Raw genomic sequence first — 18,339 nt, 5'->3', positions numbered from 1 at the left:
GTGCAAGGCTCAGACAAGACAGGTATATCCTCAGGATGGGGCTGTGAAAGTGGAGTGAAGATACAGAGTTGCCAAGCAGAGGTCCTCTACAACCATGGTGTTCTGCAGAAAGTGGTCAGTGGGTAGGTCCCTGAATAGGCTGCTTCAGAGGAGGCCGTTGAGGTCAGACTGAAAGTAGGTTAGTAGAGGGGCTACTGGAAATTGGCACACTCATTGGCAAGAAGGGGGCCCCAAGAATTAAATGGGCAGAGTGACAACTAACCTCTGATGCTTTTTCTCAAGAGCAACTCTACCCTCTAAAACAAAACTTTTAAATCTGTTAAATCTGTGTACTTTTAAATCTATTATTGAGTGTCCAGGGAGATGGAAGTGTTCTACTGGATTTTGTATGTTGCCATTCCCGATGTCCAATTTGTGTCCATTTATCCTTTTACGTAAAGACTATCTGATCTAGCCAATGTACATGGCAGAGGGGCATTGATGGAATATGATGGAATATATCACATTGGTAGATGTGCAGGTGAATGAGCCCTTCATGGTGTGGCTGGTGTCGTTGGATCCTATGATGGTGTTGCTAGAATAGATATAGGGACAGAGAAGGCAACAGGGTTTGTTACAGGGATTGGTTCCTGGGTTAGTGTTTCTGTGGTGTGGTGTGTAGTTGTTGGTGATTATTTGCTTCAGGGAGGCAGGCCAATCCTCATTTACAGACAGCCCCACAAATCAGACATCAGGAATGGTAACATACAAAAGCCAGTAGGAGAACACTTCCATCTCCCTGGACATTCAATAACAGATTTAAAAGTAGCCATTCTTCAACCAAAAAAGTCAAAAAAAGACTTCAAAGAGAAACTGCAGCACTACAATTTATTTGCAGACTTGACACCATCAATTTTGGCTTGAATAAGGACTGGGAGTGGCTGTCTCACTACAGAAGCAATTTTTCCTCTCTTCGTATTGAAACCTTCTCATCAATTATTGGGAGTGGACCACAACCACACTGAGTGAATTGGCCTTCAACACCGATTCTCCACTTGTAAGCCAATTCCCTTCTCTGCATGTGCCAGAATATATTTATGCTTGCATCTGTAATTTTCACTCCATGCATCTGAAGAAGTGAGGTTTTTTAACCCATGAAAGCTTATACCCAAATGAATCTGTTAGTCTTTAAGGTGCCACCAGACTCCTCATTGTTTTTGTGGATACAAACTAACATGGCTACCCCTCTGATACTTTCTACCCACTAAGGTCAACATTTAAAAAAAATGTGTGTGTGCTCAGCATGTTTAAATTTCAGTGCACTTATTTAAGTGCCTAAATAGTGATTTTGATGGCAAAGTTTAGCCACACACAGAAAAAATCTTTGTCTTTTATTTTACTAACTTTAAAATGGGGATGCTGATATTCACTTACTATATCTGTCTCACAAGGGCTGAGGTTGATAATAGGGGAAATGGAGAAGACACCAGGGAATACTGAGTGAAAACAAGGAAAAGAAAGAGATAAGTTGTTGCCTGATTGTGACTTCTTTTTAAGACACGATCTTGATTAGAAAGGAGGGAGACAGATGTGCTTTAAAAGAAAATCCAAGGGAGAGAGGAGTGACAGGGTTAGCAGTACAACAGTAGATTGTAGAATGTGTAGGGATTGCATCCACAAACTGCAAAGCCTCACATGGATCTGTTTGGATCTAAAGGATCACTGTAGGCACAGGGCTTCTGCATTGGCTCTCTGCTCAATGCCCTATCTACCACCACATCTTGTTCCTGGTGTCACGTTGTTTGCAATTTCCCCATTTCATCAATTTATGGTAGTGGAGGACAAACTATGGTGAGGAATCTGGGGTTTTGTCATAACATCAACAAACACTGAAGTATTATTCATTTTTGTAAAAATCTACTCTTCGGCAAACTAACTTGAATAGATAGGAAGAAATGTGTAATCAAAAGCAGCAATCTTCTCCCTGTCTTTGTTTCGTAGTCAGATTGCTTTTTAAAATTAAAGTGTCTATTAGCATTTCTTGTTACAGTCAAGTCAGATTGCTTCTCAACAATTTCTATGACAAATAAGTGTTGTCTGCTCTAAAACGTATACACATAACTGATGTAAGGAGGAAACAACTGTTACTTACCGACGACATTCATAGCTACAAAACCAAACACATTTTAAAAGTGTTTCTATTGGCCAAGTGCAGTGAATGGGGGTCAGTCCCTCCCATTTTAGAGCTCATAATGAACATTTAAGTAAGTGTTTTGATAAGGTGTTTTAATGGAATATAATACTCAGGAAAGCAGTAGACTGAATAGCTGAGGATAAATAGATGGTGTCATTCTTCCTGGCATGGAGCATGCTGCCTCACTCACCCTCACCGATGTGCCTTATTTGAAGAGACCCCTTCTAAAGGTGTGAAGCTGATGCAGTCTCCACATCCATTCTGTTAGTGGCCTCTCTGCTAGAAGAGCCAAATGTAAAGGCCCTTTTTTGACACTTTGACAAAAAGTGGAAAGAACTTGCTTCACATAGGTCACTAAGCAGCCACCTAGTAGCAATTTTTAAACAATTTTGACACAAGTTGAGATTAGACCACTGTTCTTCCTAAATATTATGGGGAGTAGTGACCATTATGATCAGCTAGTCTGACTTCCTGTGTAACAGGTTGCAGAATTTCACCTAGTAATTGCTGAATCAAGCCTATAACTAGAGTGTATTCTTTATAGAAGGATCTCTAATTGTGATTTTTAAAGACCATCTGTGATGGAAAATCTTGTCCTTATTAAGCTTTTCCAACTGTTAAGGCACACATATAAGAATGACGGTAACTATTTCCAGGTTGAAGTTTGCTGAATTCAATGGCCAGCCATTGGATCCTTTTTATGTATGCCTTTATCTACTGAATTAAAGAGCCCTCTGGTATCAGACACCTTCTCCATGTGTAGGTATTTACAGATTATGATCTAGGAGCAATCCCCTGAATCATGTATCACTGCCAACGTATCTATCACACCTTTATGTTGCTGAACTGCTGTTTCCTACCCTCACTTAATTTACATGTGAAAGATTTTGGCTTAGATAAAATACATGTATATTTAAAATAATATTGTTTTAAAAGCAATAAAATAACTATCCTATGTTTTAGATAGCATCTGGCACCTAGAGGAATTGAGGAATCTGACAATCTTTATACATCCAGTGCTACTGAAACTGAACTACCTTTGGAGGGCTTTTTAATATAATAATGCTTTTTAAATTGTAAATATCTTTCAGAACAGAACAAAGATTTTGATTTGACAAAGGGGGTCATCTATGTACCATTTTGCTTGCTCTAAATCTGTCTCTGTGGTACATGAACTAATGCTTAGTATATAAACTAATACTAGCTGATTAGAAAAATGTTAATTCATTAGCCAGCTATATTAGAAACTAGATAGTGTAATTAGTAAAATGCCAAGATAAATCCTGGAATTGTAGTGTTTATTCATGACTGAAAGTCTGATAACACCAAATAAAAAAAAGTAAACTAGAAAATGATAAATGACAACAGACTACAGCTTCCTGGCTCTACATGTCTATTTTTCAATTATAAAACATGACAATTGATTACAACTTTGTCTAATTTTTTTTTATCTTCACCTTTGGAGTTTGAAAATAATGAAATAACACTTGTTCTTTGACTTCAAAGATAAAAGATGTTTTATTTTCTTTATAGAAGCTCATAAAAAAAGAGTAGATAATTATACAAATGGTTATGCAAATCCCAGTAGAAAGAGTAAATCTGCTCTTTGTGAAGAATTTCAATAAGTATTTGAATTCAATAGGGGATATATGATTTTCATTACTTGGTTTATCAGTTAGGTTAATAAAAGCTATCCCATTGGTATAATGAAATAATATTTTTTCATCCATTTAGAAAAGATCATTTTTAGATTTAATTTTTCTTTGTGAACGACAGAAGTAACTAGTATCAGTGCAAGATAAGTATAGTCTAGATAAAATATATAAATTGCTATGATTAACTCTGACTTTAAGAGTAGCAATTACATAATAACTCTTTTAAGACACAAAAGCGGCTATTTTAATGCTATATTATTTATTCCCCTTTACAATATCTCTGTGAAAAATAATAAGGATGATAAATAACTTTTTGTATCTTGGGGTATTTTAGAGGCATCCATGTCCATTGCTATGAGTGTATGATACAATTTGTTATGCTTATTTCACCTCCTCCAGCCCCCATTTACAATCTTTCTGTAATTGCACTAGACTGACTCAGGGGATCTGGATTCTATTCCCAGCTTTGCCTGATCTCTGACACTAGACAAGTCACTTCACCTCTTGATGCACACATTTTATGCGTCAGTCAAATGTTGATAATGATACTTAGCTTTTTTGTAAAGTGCTTTAAAATTCGTGGATGAAAAGAGTTATGTAGTGGCGGTGGTGATATGACAAAGTGGGATATAACTGTATCAAACTGTGATGTCTGGTTTGTACCTGTGTTGAAATATTAGCATTGTGGCTGCATTAGTTTGGACTTGCCTAAGGGCAAACTATTATACTACATTCCAGCCAGCTGCCCTGCCTGGGAAAGGACCATCACTGAGAGACATCGAAGCTGTAATCTGAGGCTGTAGACTTTGACTGTCTCAACGACTGGCCCATTCCCATTGAACATTGGTCTCTGTGCAGGTTCCCACAATGTGCGTCAAGCACGTTTGGTGGATATGGAACTTGACATGCTCCAGAAATGGAGGCTGCACTGGAGAGTGAGGTTCTGCTCTGTGCAGGGGGATAATCGTACCCACTTGTAGGATGAACTTGCAGGAGAGAGAGGGCAGAAGGGATTCTGCCCAGCCTGAAACACTGACTAACTATGAACTCATGAAGGTTACAGAAGGGTTGAGCTCAAACTGGGGAGAGTGTGTCTTAGTACTTTTGCTATTTTCATGATCTGTAACTCTTGAGTGTTTTGAGAGCAAAGTAAATATAGAAGAAATATATAGAAGAAATTCCTTTGCTAAGCCTGTGTTCCTTGTTTTCTTGCCACATTGTCCCCAGTCAGGTTTAACTAAAAGCCAAATGCCTACAACGTAGTTGGAGCTCCAGAGCACCAGGTGCAAGTGGTGAGGGGGGGACTCAGGAAGTCTCATACACTGGTTTCAGGATCTAGAGTGGCTGCAAGACCATATCCCACATCCCAAGAGCTGCCATTCATGGTTAGAGTATGGTACATCTTAGACTCATAGACTTTAGGATCAGAAGGGACCAATATGATCATCTAGTCTGACCTCCTGCACAAAGCAGGCCACAGAACCCTACTCATCCACTTCTATAAGAAACCCCTAACCTATGCCCAGTATCCGGTCTCTGACAGTGGCTGTACCACAGCTTCAGGGGTAGTGTTCTGGACAGGGCAATTATTGAATGATCCACCCTCATCTTACACGCCAGGCTTCTGGTAGTCTTAGGTTTAGGTTTGTCTCAAGAATGGAGTTCTGTGTCTGACCATCTTGATTGATAGCCATTGATGGACCTATACTTCACAAACTTATCCAGTTCTTTTTTGAACCCAGTTATACTTTTGGCCATCACAACATCCCATAGCAATGAGTTCTACAGGTTAGTTGTGTGCTGTGTGAAAAAGTATTTCTCTTGGCTGTATTAAACCTGCTGCTTATTAATTTGATCAGGTGACCTCTGGTTTTTCTATTGTGAGAAAGGGTAAATAACATTTCTCTGTTTTGATTTTTTCCAAACCATTCATGATTTTGAGACCTCAGTCATATCCCTCTTTACTAATTATCTCTTTTTATGTAGACTTAAAGGCCAGAAGGGATCAACATGATCATGTCTGACCTCTTTCACACCAAAGAACCTCATCCACCTACTCCTGCAATAAGCCAATAACCTCTGGCTGAGTTACTGAGTCATAAAATCTTGATTTAAAGACTTCAAGTTACAGAGAATCCACCATTTATCTAGTCCAAACCAGTAAGTGACCCATGCTCCATGCTGCAGAGGAAGGCAAACCACCCCTGCCCTCCCAAGGTCTCTGCCCAACTGCAAATATGGCCATCAGTTAGACCTTGAGCATGTGGATGAGATCTACCAGACAGACACCTGGGAAATAACTCTTTGTACTAATCCTGTCCAGAGTCCCATCTCCAACCATTTGAGATGTTTGCTAATAACAGCCAGGAATGGGCCATATGCCATCTCCTTCATAAACTTATCAAGCTGAATCTTGAAATAAGTTAGGTTTATTTTGCTTCAACCAGTCCCTTTGCAAAGCTGTTTCAGAACTTCACTCTTCTGATGGTAATAACACTTCCCATTTCTGCTGGTAATACCTCGCTTAATACATGCTAGGACTACATTATCCATTTTTCACACCAGAATCATGTTGGTGGCTCATAGTCATCCTGTGATTGACCAATACTCCCGGGTCTTTCTCCTCTGTCACTACCAACTGGTAAATACCAAGCCAATAACAAAAAACTCTTGTTGCTAGTCTCTAAGTGTGTGACCTTGCACTTAGCACTATTACATTTCATTCCATTTCTATCGCTCCAGTTTTCAGTATCATTTAAATCTTTTTGCATGATATTCCAGTCCTTCTCCCTATTTGCAATACCACTCAGTTTTGTGTCATCTGAATTTTTTTACACACTCTCCCACTTTTTGTACCAAGGCCATTAATGAAAATGCTAAATAAGATTGGTCAAAAGACTGATCATTGAGGAACTTCACAGGTGACGTCCCTCCGGCCTGAAAGTTCACCTTTCAGCTTGACCCATTGTAGTTTCCCCTTTAACCAATTCCTCAACCACTTTTTAATTCCTGTATTAATTCCAATATTCTCCAATTTAACTAATAAGCTCTCATATGGAACTGTATCAAATGCTTTATTGAAGTCTAGGGAGATTAAATCTATTGCATTTCTTCTCTCTGGACAATTGGTTATCAAAGGAAGACCAAGTTGAACTTGCACAATCTTCCTTTTGTAAAAAAGTTATATTTTATCTTAATTACCATTTACTTCCATATCTTTAGTGACTCTGTCCTTCAAAATTTGCTCTAAAGCCTTGCATACAATTGAGGTTAAACTAACAGGTCTTTAGTTTCCTGGATCACTCCCCACGACATACACATTCTTAAATATAGGTACTATATTTGCAGTGCTCCCATCATATGGTATGACCTGCTGTGACAATCTATGCTATCATGGTCACCACTTTTACAAAACTCTGATAAATTTTGTACACATTATGCCTTATGAGATATCATTTGAAAACTCCTAATCTGTTTAATATTATTATCCCGGTAAAATGTGTGTATCAACATTGTAAGAGAAGTTATTAGATTCTACTATGGATCATTATTATAACATGCTCCAAGGTTAAGACAAGCAGACACAAACTAGTTTTTTTGAGAAACAAAGACACAGGGGCACCCCCAAACATGGTATCAACAAAGTCAGGTGGGCTATCCCTTAAGCAACCATTCTCCAGCATTGGGAGGGTGTGAATAAAAAATTTACATTGCAACACAGGAACATTTCAAACCTCACATCCACAATGGACTACATGTTACCATGACTTAGCAAGTATGTTTCCAGCACAAGAAATTGAGTTATAAAGGGGAAGGAAAACATTTAACCTCTCCTCTCCTCCTCCTGTCTCTCTGTTCATGACATCAACAACTCTCAAAAGAACTGAACTAAGGAAGGAGTGGTCACAGACTGGAATTCGACCTAGCCTGTGAAATTTACAGCAGTGTATAGTGAGACAAAATCTTTGCTTTTAAGGCCACTTAGCTTTTTTAATTAGGTATTAGCTTGTATATTATTCTTTTATTTTCTCTTGTAACTAATCCTGACTTTTATGCCTCAGTTACATGTAATCATTTAAAAATCTATTTTCTGTAGCTAACAAATAAAGTGTTTTTTTTAATCGTAACCAGTGTGTCTTTGGATTAAAGTGTGTGGGGATAACAAGGTTGGTGCATTATCATTTTCCTTTGATGAAATGATGGACATTCTATGAGGTTGGATTGCTCAGTACTGTGCTGGACAGTACAAGAAGCACATTTCTGGGGGAAAGTTTTGGACTAAGAATTTGCAGGTGTTATAAATATACACAGGGCACCTGACCAGAAGGACCAATGGGGAAAAAAGATACTTTCAAATCTGGGGGCGAGGAGGTTTTGTTTGCTCTCTCTTTGTTTGTTCCCTCTCTGGACGGAGACAGAAACCAGGCAGGAAAAGTATCAGAGAGGTAGCCGTGTTAGTATGGATCTGTAAAAGCAGCAAAGAATCCTGTGGCACCTTATAGACTAACAGATGTTTTGGAGCATGAGCTTTCGTGGGTGAATACCCACTTCATCAGATGCATGTAGTGGAAATTTCCAGGGGCAGGTATATATATGCAAGCAAGCTAGAGATAATGAGGTTAGTTCAATCAGGGAGGATGAGGCCCTGTTCTAGCAGTTGAGGTGTGAAAACCAAGGAAGGAGAAACTAGTTTTGTAGTTGGTAAGCCATTCACAGTCTTTGTTTAATCCTGAGCTGATGGTGTCAAATTTGCAGATGAACTGAAGCTCAGCAGTTTCTCTTTGAAGTCCTGAAGTTTTTTTGCTACAGGATGGCCTCCTTAAGGTCTTCTGTAGTGTGGCCAGGGAGGTTGAAGTGTTCTCCTACAGGTTTTTGTATATTGCCATTTCTAATATCTGATTTGTGTCCATTTATCCTTTTCCGTAGAGACTGACCAGTTTGGCCAATGTACATAGCAATGGAGCATTGCTGGCATATGATGCCGTATATTACATTGGTGGACGTGCAGGTGAATGAACCGGTGATAATGTGGCTGATCCGGTTAGGTCCTGTGATGGTATCGCTGGTGTAGATATGTGGGCAGAGTTGGCATCGAGGTTTGTTTCATGGATTGGTTCCTGAGCTAGAGTTACTACGGTGCGATGTGCAGTTACTGGTGAGAATGTTTCAGGTTGGCAGGTTGTCTGTGGGCGAGGACTAGCCTGCTACCCAAGGCCTGTGAAAGTGTGGGATCATTGTCCAGGATGGGTTGTAGATCCCTGATAATGCATTGGAGGGGTTTTAGCTGGGGACTGTATGTGATGGCCAGTGGAATCCTGTTGGTTTCTTTCTTGGGTTTGTCTTGCAGTAGGAGGTTTCTGGGTACACGTCTGGCTCTGTTGATCTGTTTCCTTATTTCCTTGTGCGGGTATTATAGGAAAAGCATCTCCTGAGAACATACATGAAATGAGCATCTAAGATTACAAAAGTTGTAACTAAGTTCAGAAGTGGTGTGCCAAGTCTTCATTTATTCACTCTAATTTAAGGTTTTGCGTGCCGGTAATACATTTTAATGTTTTTTAGAAGGTCTTTCTCTACAAGTCTATGTATTATATAACTAAACTAGTGTTGTATTGTAAAATAAACAAGGTTTTCAAAATATTTAAGAAGCTTCATTTAAAATTAAATTAAAATGTTGATCTTACGCTGCCGGCCCGCTCAGCCCACTGCTGGTCTGGTGTTTTGTTCACCTAGTCCGGCAGTGGGTTGAGCGGGGCCTGCAGCTGGGACCCCCAGCTGGGAAGGGTCTGGCAGCCAGAACCCCAGATCAGCAGCAGGCTGTGTGGGGCCGGCAGCTGGGACCCCAGACCAGCAGTGGGATGAGCTGCTCAGCCCACTGCCGCTCAGGACTTCCATCTGCCAGATCCTGCCAGCCGGAATCCCGGCTGCTGGACCTGCTCAGCCCGCTGCCGGTCTGGGGTCCCGGCCCTGCCCATATACAATGGGTACCGACCTTCTCCCTGGTTCTGGCCCATTCTCTTCCTCTCTCTGCACTGAGCTGAGGGTGGGAGTGAACTGAGCACAGGGCTGGGGGTGAAGGGTCTGGCCAGGAGCTAGAATGAGGGATCAGGGGTCAGGGTTGGGGCAAGAGGTTTGGGTGTGGGGGCACTTACCTGGTCAGCTCCCATTTGGTGTAAGGCGTGCAGGTGGGAATGTGAGTGGGGGTGCAGGAGCTCCCGTTTGGTGCTTAGGATGGGGGTGGGGATGTGCAGGGTGCAATGGGATGTGTGTGGGGGGGATGTGCGAGATGCAAGAGTCAGGGCTGCGTGCATGTGAGGGGGTGAAGGAGTCAGTAGAGGGCTGGGTGGTACAGGACTCAGGGCTCAGGACTCATGGCAGGGGCCTGGAGGGGTGGGGGTACAGGGATCAGGGCAAAGGGCTGGGTGACTGCCCCCCCCGAACCCCTAACCCCCCATGCTCCTTGTCCTGACTACCCCTCCTGGGACCCCACTCCCTATCTCACCCTCCCTGCCCCTTGTCCCTTGACTGCTCACCTAGGACCCAACCCCCTACCTGTCCCCTGACAGCCCCATACCTTATCCACACCCCCGCACCCAGACAGGCCCCCTGGACTCTCATTCCTATCTAACTGCTCCCCACCCCCTGACAGGACCCTCAGAACTCTGGACCCATATAACACCCCCCCGCTCCCTGCCTGCCCCAACCCCTCTCCACACCCCTACCTCCTGACAGCTCCTCCCAGCACTCCCGACTCATCCAACCCCACCAGCTCCTTGTCCCATGACCACCCCCTCCAGAGAACTCCCCCAGCCTAACTGCTCACCCAGGAGCCTCCTTGCTCCCTGTCCCCTGACTGCCCTGACTCCTATCCACCCTGCACCCTCTAACAGACCCTGGGACTCCCATGCCTCATCCAACCCCGCTGCTCCCTGACTGCCCCCTCCAGAGACCCCTGCCCCTAACCACCCCCAGGAATCCCACCCCCCCATCCAACGCACCCTGCTCCCTGTCCCCTGGCTTCCCCGGACTCCTTACCCAACCCCCCCCAGCCCCGGACTCCTTACCATGAGGGTCCACGCTCATCCGCTGCAAGCATAGACCCGCCCCTCAGAAAGCTGCAAGCATAGCGGCAGGGCTCCAGATGAGTGGGGAGCGGTTTTCCCTCCCCATGGAGCCAAACGCTGCCCCACAGGAGCACGTAGCCCTGGCCCCCAGAGCACTGCACGCGCGCGGCAGCAAAACTCCAGGGGAAGGGGGGAAAGGCGGGGGAGGGGCTGGCAGCTTGCTGCGCTCGGCCTGGCGCTCTGGCCTGGAAGCGCGGACCTTGCGGCTTGCTGCGTCGGTGGGATTTTTAATGGCACACTGGAGTCCCAGCAGGCCCCAGTGTGCCGTTAAAAATTGGCTCACGTGCCATCTTTTCCACGTGTGCCATAGGTTGTCAACGGTGTGTTAGATTATCTTTTGGTTTAGCTTGTGAATTTTCCCTATGCTCAGAGGGAGTTTTAGTCTTGTTTTTGTAACTTTGAAGCTGATCCTAGAGGAGAATCTTCTGTGTTTTAAATCTTTTTTACCCTGTAAAGTTACCTTCCATCCTGATTTTGCAGAGGTGATTCTTTTACTTTTTTCTTTAAAATAAAGCTCTTCTTTTAAAAACCTGATTGATTTTCAGTGTCCTAAAAACAAGGGGTTTGGTTTGTGCTCACATTGTAACCAGTTGGTTGATATATTATTCTCAAGCCTCCCCAGGAAAGGTGGGGAAGGGACTTTGGGGGGATATTTTGGAGGGATAGGGCTCCAAGTGGCCCCTCCCTGAATTTTTGTTTAAATCACTTGCCATCCAAGGACAAGGAAAGGAATTTGTACCTTGGGGAAGTTTTTAACCTAAGCTGGTGGAATATAAGCTTAGGGGGTCTTTCATGTGGGTCCCCACATCTGTACCCCAGTGTTCAGAGTGGGGAGGGAACCTTGACAGCGTGCATCACCCAGCATGTAATTCATGAGTGACTGGTCAGAGTGTTCATGTATTTAGCTAGGAGTGAATGCATATGGTAAAGGCTGCATGATCAGGCCAAAGGTGACTGTTCTGGAAGTAAAGCACCCCAGGCTAGAGAGTTAAGAGGACACGGCTGTTCAAATGTCCAGATTGTACCCTGGGGAATGTCACAGCTGGAAGTTTATGGATTCACTAAAAACCATTGCAGTTGGGATTGGAATTTTGTGTGCCAGTTCCTTAATATTCTTGGAAGCAGATTATCCAGGCCCCTCATTTTGGGCCAATTAAGCTGTCTGAGTTTGGCTTCCATATCTTTGTTCCCATTAGCTATTCTGCCATTGCCTCATTTCCCCTAAGAATGGAGGCAAAGTATTTGTTTAGGTGTTTGACCATACTTAGATTATCTTTAAGCTTTACCCTGTCCTTATCAGTCCTAATTCTTCTTTCCTTGTTTTCTTTTTATATATGTCTCTTAAGATATACATATACATATACATATACATATACATATATATATATATATATATATATATATATATATATGTATATATATATAATGTCTTAAGAACCATTGACTATTGTTTTTAATATCCTTTGCAGGGCCTAGCTCTGCTTGGTTTTTGGCAGTATTCACTTTATCCCTATATCTTGACCTCCAAGAGGTAGCTTTCCTTGCTGATCCATTCCTCCTTCTATTCTTCGTAGGCATTCTGCTTTCTCTTAATAACCTGTTTGAGATGCTTGTTCATCCAGTTTGGGCTGCAACTCTTCTCTGAGTTTTCCTCCCTTGCTTGGGATGCAGGCTTCTAATAGTTTCTGCAACTTTGGCTTAAAGTAATACAAGCCACCTGCAGGTACTGTTCCCCGAGTTCTTCGGTCCAGTCCACTTACTTAATTCCTTTAATTTTTTAGAGTTTTGAAATCAAGAAGTTTAATTGCAGATCTATATGTGTTTATATTTCCATTTAGTTTAAGCTGAATTAATTCATGATCACTACAACCAAGATTGTCCTCTACAGCCAGTTTTTTCTGTGAGGTCGTTGTTACTTACCAATACTAAATCTAAAATGACATCACCTCTTGTTGGTTCAGTGACAATTTGGTGAAGAAATCTGTCAGCTGTCACATCCAGGAATATCTGGGTCCTTCCTGTCATAAACAGATAGCTAAGGGTTAATGTCTCTTTCACCTGAAACACCTGACCAGAAAACCAATCAGGAAACCGGATTTTTTCAACTTTGGGGGGAGGGAAGTGTGTGTCTGAGTCTTTTGTCTGTCTGCCTGTTTCCTCTGAGCTTTGGAGAAGTAGTTCTATTTTCTAGTCTTCTGTTTCTAAGTGTAAGGACAAAGAGATCAGATAGTAAGTTCTATGGTTTCTTTTCTTTGGTATTTGCATGAATATCAGTGCTGGAGTGCTTTGATTTGTATTCTTTTTGAATAAGGCTGTTTATTCAATATTCTTTTAAGCAATTGACCCTGTGTTGTATCATCTAATACAGAGAGCGCATTTGTTTGTATTTTTCTTTCTTTTTTATATAAAGCTTTCTTTTAAGACCTGTTGGAGTTTTTCTTTACTTCAGGGAAATTGAGTCTGTACTCACCAGGGAATTGGTGGGAGGAAGAAATCAGGGGAGTTCTGTGTGTTGGATTGCTAGCCTGATTTTGCATTCCCTCTGGGGGAATAGGAAAGTACTTTTGTTCCAGGATTGGGAACGGAGAGGGGGAATCACTCTGCGTAGCTTCACAGAGCTTGTGTCTGTGTATCTCTCCAGGAGCATCTGGAGGGGGGAAGGGAAAAAGGATTATTTCCCTTTGTTGTGAGACTCAAGGGATTTGGGTCTTGGGGTCCCCAGGGAAGGTTTTTCAGTGGGACCAGAGTGCCCCAAAACACTCTAATTTTTTGGGTGGTGGCAGCAGTACCAGGTCCAAGCTGGTAACTAAGCTTGGAGGTTTTCATGCTAACCCCCATATTTTGGACGCTAAGGTCCAAAATCTGGGAATAAGGTTATGTCACTTCCATTAGTAGCATTTGTCCTACCAGGGCTGGCCTTACCATGGGATGAACTGAGGCAGCTGCCTCAGGCACCAGACTGTGGGGGGACACCACTAGGACCCAGAGTATAGACAGTTTTGTCTGCTGCTGGTGCATATGTATTCTCTCTGCTCTAGATGCACAGAGATGGTGGAGTGCTGTGCTGGAAGAAGGAGGGCACAAGAGATGTAGCAGGCAGGCAGGAGAAAAGGTGAGAGGGAATAATAGAAAGCAGCAGGAACTGCAGGGAGAGAGAGGAGAAGGAGCCTCCTATGTACCTCTCTAGCACCCCCAGGAGCCTGGACTGATTAACACCAACTTCTTAGGGAGCTTCCTGTTTCCTGCTGCTTTCCTGAACCCACCTGAGGAGAACAGGCAGTCAACAGAAGTGGTAGGAGCCAGTTAAGCTCTTAAGACGCAGATATCTTCCCTCAAACAGGCCCTGCTACCAGCCTGCTTATTTGTCCTCTTCAACTGAGTGTTGAGAGGCACTCTAGCTGGCACAGAACAGCTGTCATGAGTGAAAGAAGAAAACATCCCTCTGGGGAAGCATTCAGAAAAAGAAAGAAAGCAAAGGAAGCTTTTCTATCTAAGTAGGAAGGAGCTTCCATGAGATACATAGTCACAAATATTCACGGTGAGCCTTCCAGCCCCAGTGAGGATGTGAGTGGTGAGGAGATGCCTGATCTTGCAGTTAGTCAGAGTGAAGGTGATCTGGCAGCTACTGCAGCATCCATATCTCCATCTTAAATGGATGTAACAATGAACATTCCTGAAGAAAAGTGTAGATCAGAGAAGAGTGTGGTGGAGGCGCAAGAAACAGCTGCTGCTGAGTTTAGTTCCTTAAATCTAGATAATCCAGGACTGTGGACCCACTTGAGCAGTAGCCTGAGGGACTTTCTTGTTCTACATGGACCACAGCAAGTGAAAAACTTCATGTTCCCCAAAGACAATGAAAATAGAAATTTTCATCCAACATATTACTGGTGTGAAATCCCACTGGTGACAAAGTGGAGATTCCATGGCTTATGTACTCAGAAACCCAGAATGCTGCATACTGTTTTTGTTGCAAACTCTTCCAGTGTAATGTTCCAGCCATATTGGGTTCTTCAGGAACAAAGAACTGGAAAAATCTGGCTAGAAATCTGGCATGCCATGAAAAGGTAGCAAATCACCAGAGAGCATTCCATAGATTAAAAGAGCTTGAGATGAGACTAAGGTGAAAGGCCACCATAGATGATCAGCATCAAGAGAAGATTGCATCAGAGTCTCTTTACTGGCAAAATGTTCTGAAAAGGCTCACTGCCATTGTGAGAATGCTTGCTACCCAAAACCTAGCACTGTGTGGCACTTCAGATCACCTGTATGTGCCAAACAATGGAAACTTCCTTAAAATTGTGGAGCTGATGGCTGAGTTTGATGCTGTACTCCAGGAGCATCTACAAAGAGTCACTACCCAAGAAATGTACACACACCACTACCTTGGAAAAACAATTCAAAATGAGATCATACAGTTAATGGCAACAAAAGTCAAACAGAAGATTGTGGCAGATCTGAAGTCAGCAAAATATTACTCTGTTATTCTGGACTGCACACCTGACACCAGCCATATGGAACAAATGACTTTAATGGTGTGTTTTGTAACAACAACAGAACCTAGTGAAAATATCCATGCAATGGTGACTGTCAGAGAGCATTTTCTAGAATTTATTGACGATGATACTACAGGAGTTGGTATGACAAATGTGCTTCTTAAAAACTGTAAGATACGGGAATTGCGATAGTTGACATGAGAGGTCAGGGCTATGATAATGGAATTAACATGAGAGGAAAGAACAGAGGAGTGCAGACACGGATCCGAGAGTTAAATCCTCAGACATTTTTGTCCCTTGCAGTTCTCATTCATTGAACTTGGTGGTCAGTGATGCAACATCAGCTTCTAGTGAGGCTGCTGAATTTTTTAATATAATTCAAAGCATCTATGTATTTTTCTCTGCATCAACTCATCAATGGCAAATTTTGAAGCAACATCTGGGAACATCCTCTCTGACACTGAAACCACTGAGTGCCACGTGATGAGAAAGTTAAGTGGAGGCGATAGAACCTATCAAACACCAAATTGGGAAGATAGATGATGCCATAGTTGCCATTATATAGGATAATGCTATGACAGAAACTGTTCGTGGGAGAACAGTGGCAGAGGGAAATGGAATCACCAGAAACATACATAACTTCAAATTTCTGTGTGGCTTAGTGTTGTGCATGACATACTGTTTGAAATAAATGCTGTAAGCAAGAGACTCCAAGGTGTTGACCTTGCTATATCTGGAGCAATGGAACAACTGAACAAAGCAAAGTCATACCTACAGTGTTACTGGTCAGATGAAGGATTTCAGAGTGTTTGGAAAAGTGCACAGAAGTTGGCAGAGAAACTTCACACTGAAGCTATTTTCCCACCAAGAGTCACCGAAGAGGAAGACATTTTGATTACGAGGCATGGAATAATCCCATTAGAGACCCCAAACAACAATTCAACGTTGAATTCTTTAACCAGGTGCTAGATTGTGCAATACAGTCAGTTGAAGAACATTTCATGCAGCTCAAGAAACACAGTAGTATATTTGGCATGTTGTATGATATTCCAAAAATCCTCACTATACCTGAAGAAGACCTACAATGCAGGGCACTAGAAACAGTGTTGAAACATGATGACATGCACGATATTGATGCAAGTGATTTAGGTCAGTGGTTCTCAAAGCCGGTCCGCTGCTTGTTCAGGGAAAGCCTCTGGCAGGCCGGGCCAGTTTGTTTACCTGCTGTGTTCGCAGGCAATCGCTGCTTCCACTGGCCATGCATGGTTCGCTGCTCCAGGCCAATGGGGGCTGCAGGAAACGGTGTGGGCCGAGGGATGTGCTTGCCACCCTTCCTGCAGCTCCCATTGGCCTGGAGCGGTGAACTGTGGCCAGTGGGAGCCGCGATTGGCCAAACCTGCTGTGGTAGTAGAGCAAGAACTGACAGGGATTTGAAGAGGATTTCAATGCAAATAGTCTATTTTGTGAGCAAGAGTTAGGCTAGTTGTTATTCTAATAACCCGAGATTTGTAAAAGCGAGGATTGTGTGAGGTGAATGGGAAAGAACTGTGTGAGAAGTTGTTGCGACCTTGTGTTAGATATGGAATGTAGACTGTAGTCTAAATAGAAGTGAGAAAAATAAGATATCAAGATGACCTATGTATAAACAAAATGCAGCTGTTCTTCTTATTGTATGTAACAAAAGATATAAATGGTTGCTGTAATTGTTTACCTGTAGAGAGACCTGTCTAGGAGGTGGAAACCCTGTGTCCTAGTGCACACTCTCCCTCTATGCAATTGCTTGAGAATAAAGTATCTGACTTTGCTGTACCCAACCAGAGAGTGAGACATAAGTTTTTCTCCGACAATTTGGGGGCTCGTCCAGGATGGCAGTGCCTATTGAGACAACGGCAGCTGCCGCAGATCATTCCCCTTCGAGCACCATTGCGCCACAAGAGAGGTATGAGACCTTTTGAAATCTCTATTGGGGTGTCCAAGGAGGACTGTACATGGAGCCGTCTGTCCCTGTTGGGCTTATGCCATCCAAACTTGTTAACTGTGCAGCAAGATCAGATGCAGAGCGGTACTGGGGAACTGTTTTGCTGCCCCCAATAACATTAGTTTGAACTGGTACTGAGGACTTAGTTTGCTACCCTCAATAAGGTAGTTGTATATGGTACTGGGGACTATAGTTTGGCTGCCCCAAGTAAGGTTAATACACAAGGAAAATGCATTAGATGAATGCACCAGTGCAGAGGGGTTGTGGTAATGTCCTCAGAGAAGAACACAGGTGTGTTCAGTCTGGACAGAGGGGTTGTGATGATGCCCTCAGCTTAAAAAAAGATAAAAGAGGAGAAAACCAATGCATTGTGGTATTTAGAAACAGAGGCCATAGTGTATGTGTGTGTGTACACCAGTGTGAATGAGAGTCACTGGAAGATGCCCAAAGTATTCTGCAAAGCTGTTGGCTCGTGACCAGAAATATTCTAACGCAAGCCCAGTGACTCTCTGCCTAGAAGATTGGTAAAAGATCCGACCCACGGTGAGCTGCTTCTGCCTGGCATTGTCCGGCGAGGGAGCTACCTGGGTCTAGGAGTGTGTGCACCTATCTCCCCTCCCCCTTTCCTCTCTGTGTGAGCCACTGACAGTCTGATCATCTCCCTGGAAGCAATGAGAGTAAGCGGTGCCATCTCTCTGAGACTAGCCGACGCTCTTTGCTGGAGGGAGGTGTAGGACGGTCGTGGCCATCCTCGTTAACCTTTCTTGTGTGAGTGCCCTGTAGGGTGAGACACTTAGTTTCTGAGCCGCTAGCAGACAGGCGTTCTCTCTGTGAGTGATTGGAAAATGAGTGGGGGACAGTTTAAGCATTCTCCCTCACCCCCTAAGGGTACCCCAGCAGATTACATGTACGTACT

General features: G+C 43.0%; 1 long non-coding RNA gene across 1 annotated transcript; it reads left to right on the top strand.

Moving 5' to 3' along the window:
• Positions 1–374: 374 nt before the first annotated feature.
• LOC115644944 lies at positions 375–18,035 on the top strand. The gene is made up of 3 exons (XR_003998641.1): positions 375–386; positions 9,176–9,181; positions 17,955–18,035. It is a non-coding gene; the product is annotated as an uncharacterized LOC115644944 (long non-coding RNA).
• The last annotated feature ends 304 nt before the right edge of the window (positions 18,036–18,339 follow it).

The sequence above is a fragment of the Gopherus evgoodei genome, chromosome 2 (assembly GCF_007399415.2).
Source record: "Gopherus evgoodei ecotype Sinaloan lineage chromosome 2, rGopEvg1_v1.p, whole genome shotgun sequence".
NCBI lineage: Eukaryota > Metazoa > Chordata > Testudines > Testudinidae > Gopherus > Gopherus evgoodei.
This window is presented reverse-complemented; position numbering and strand designations above follow the sequence as displayed.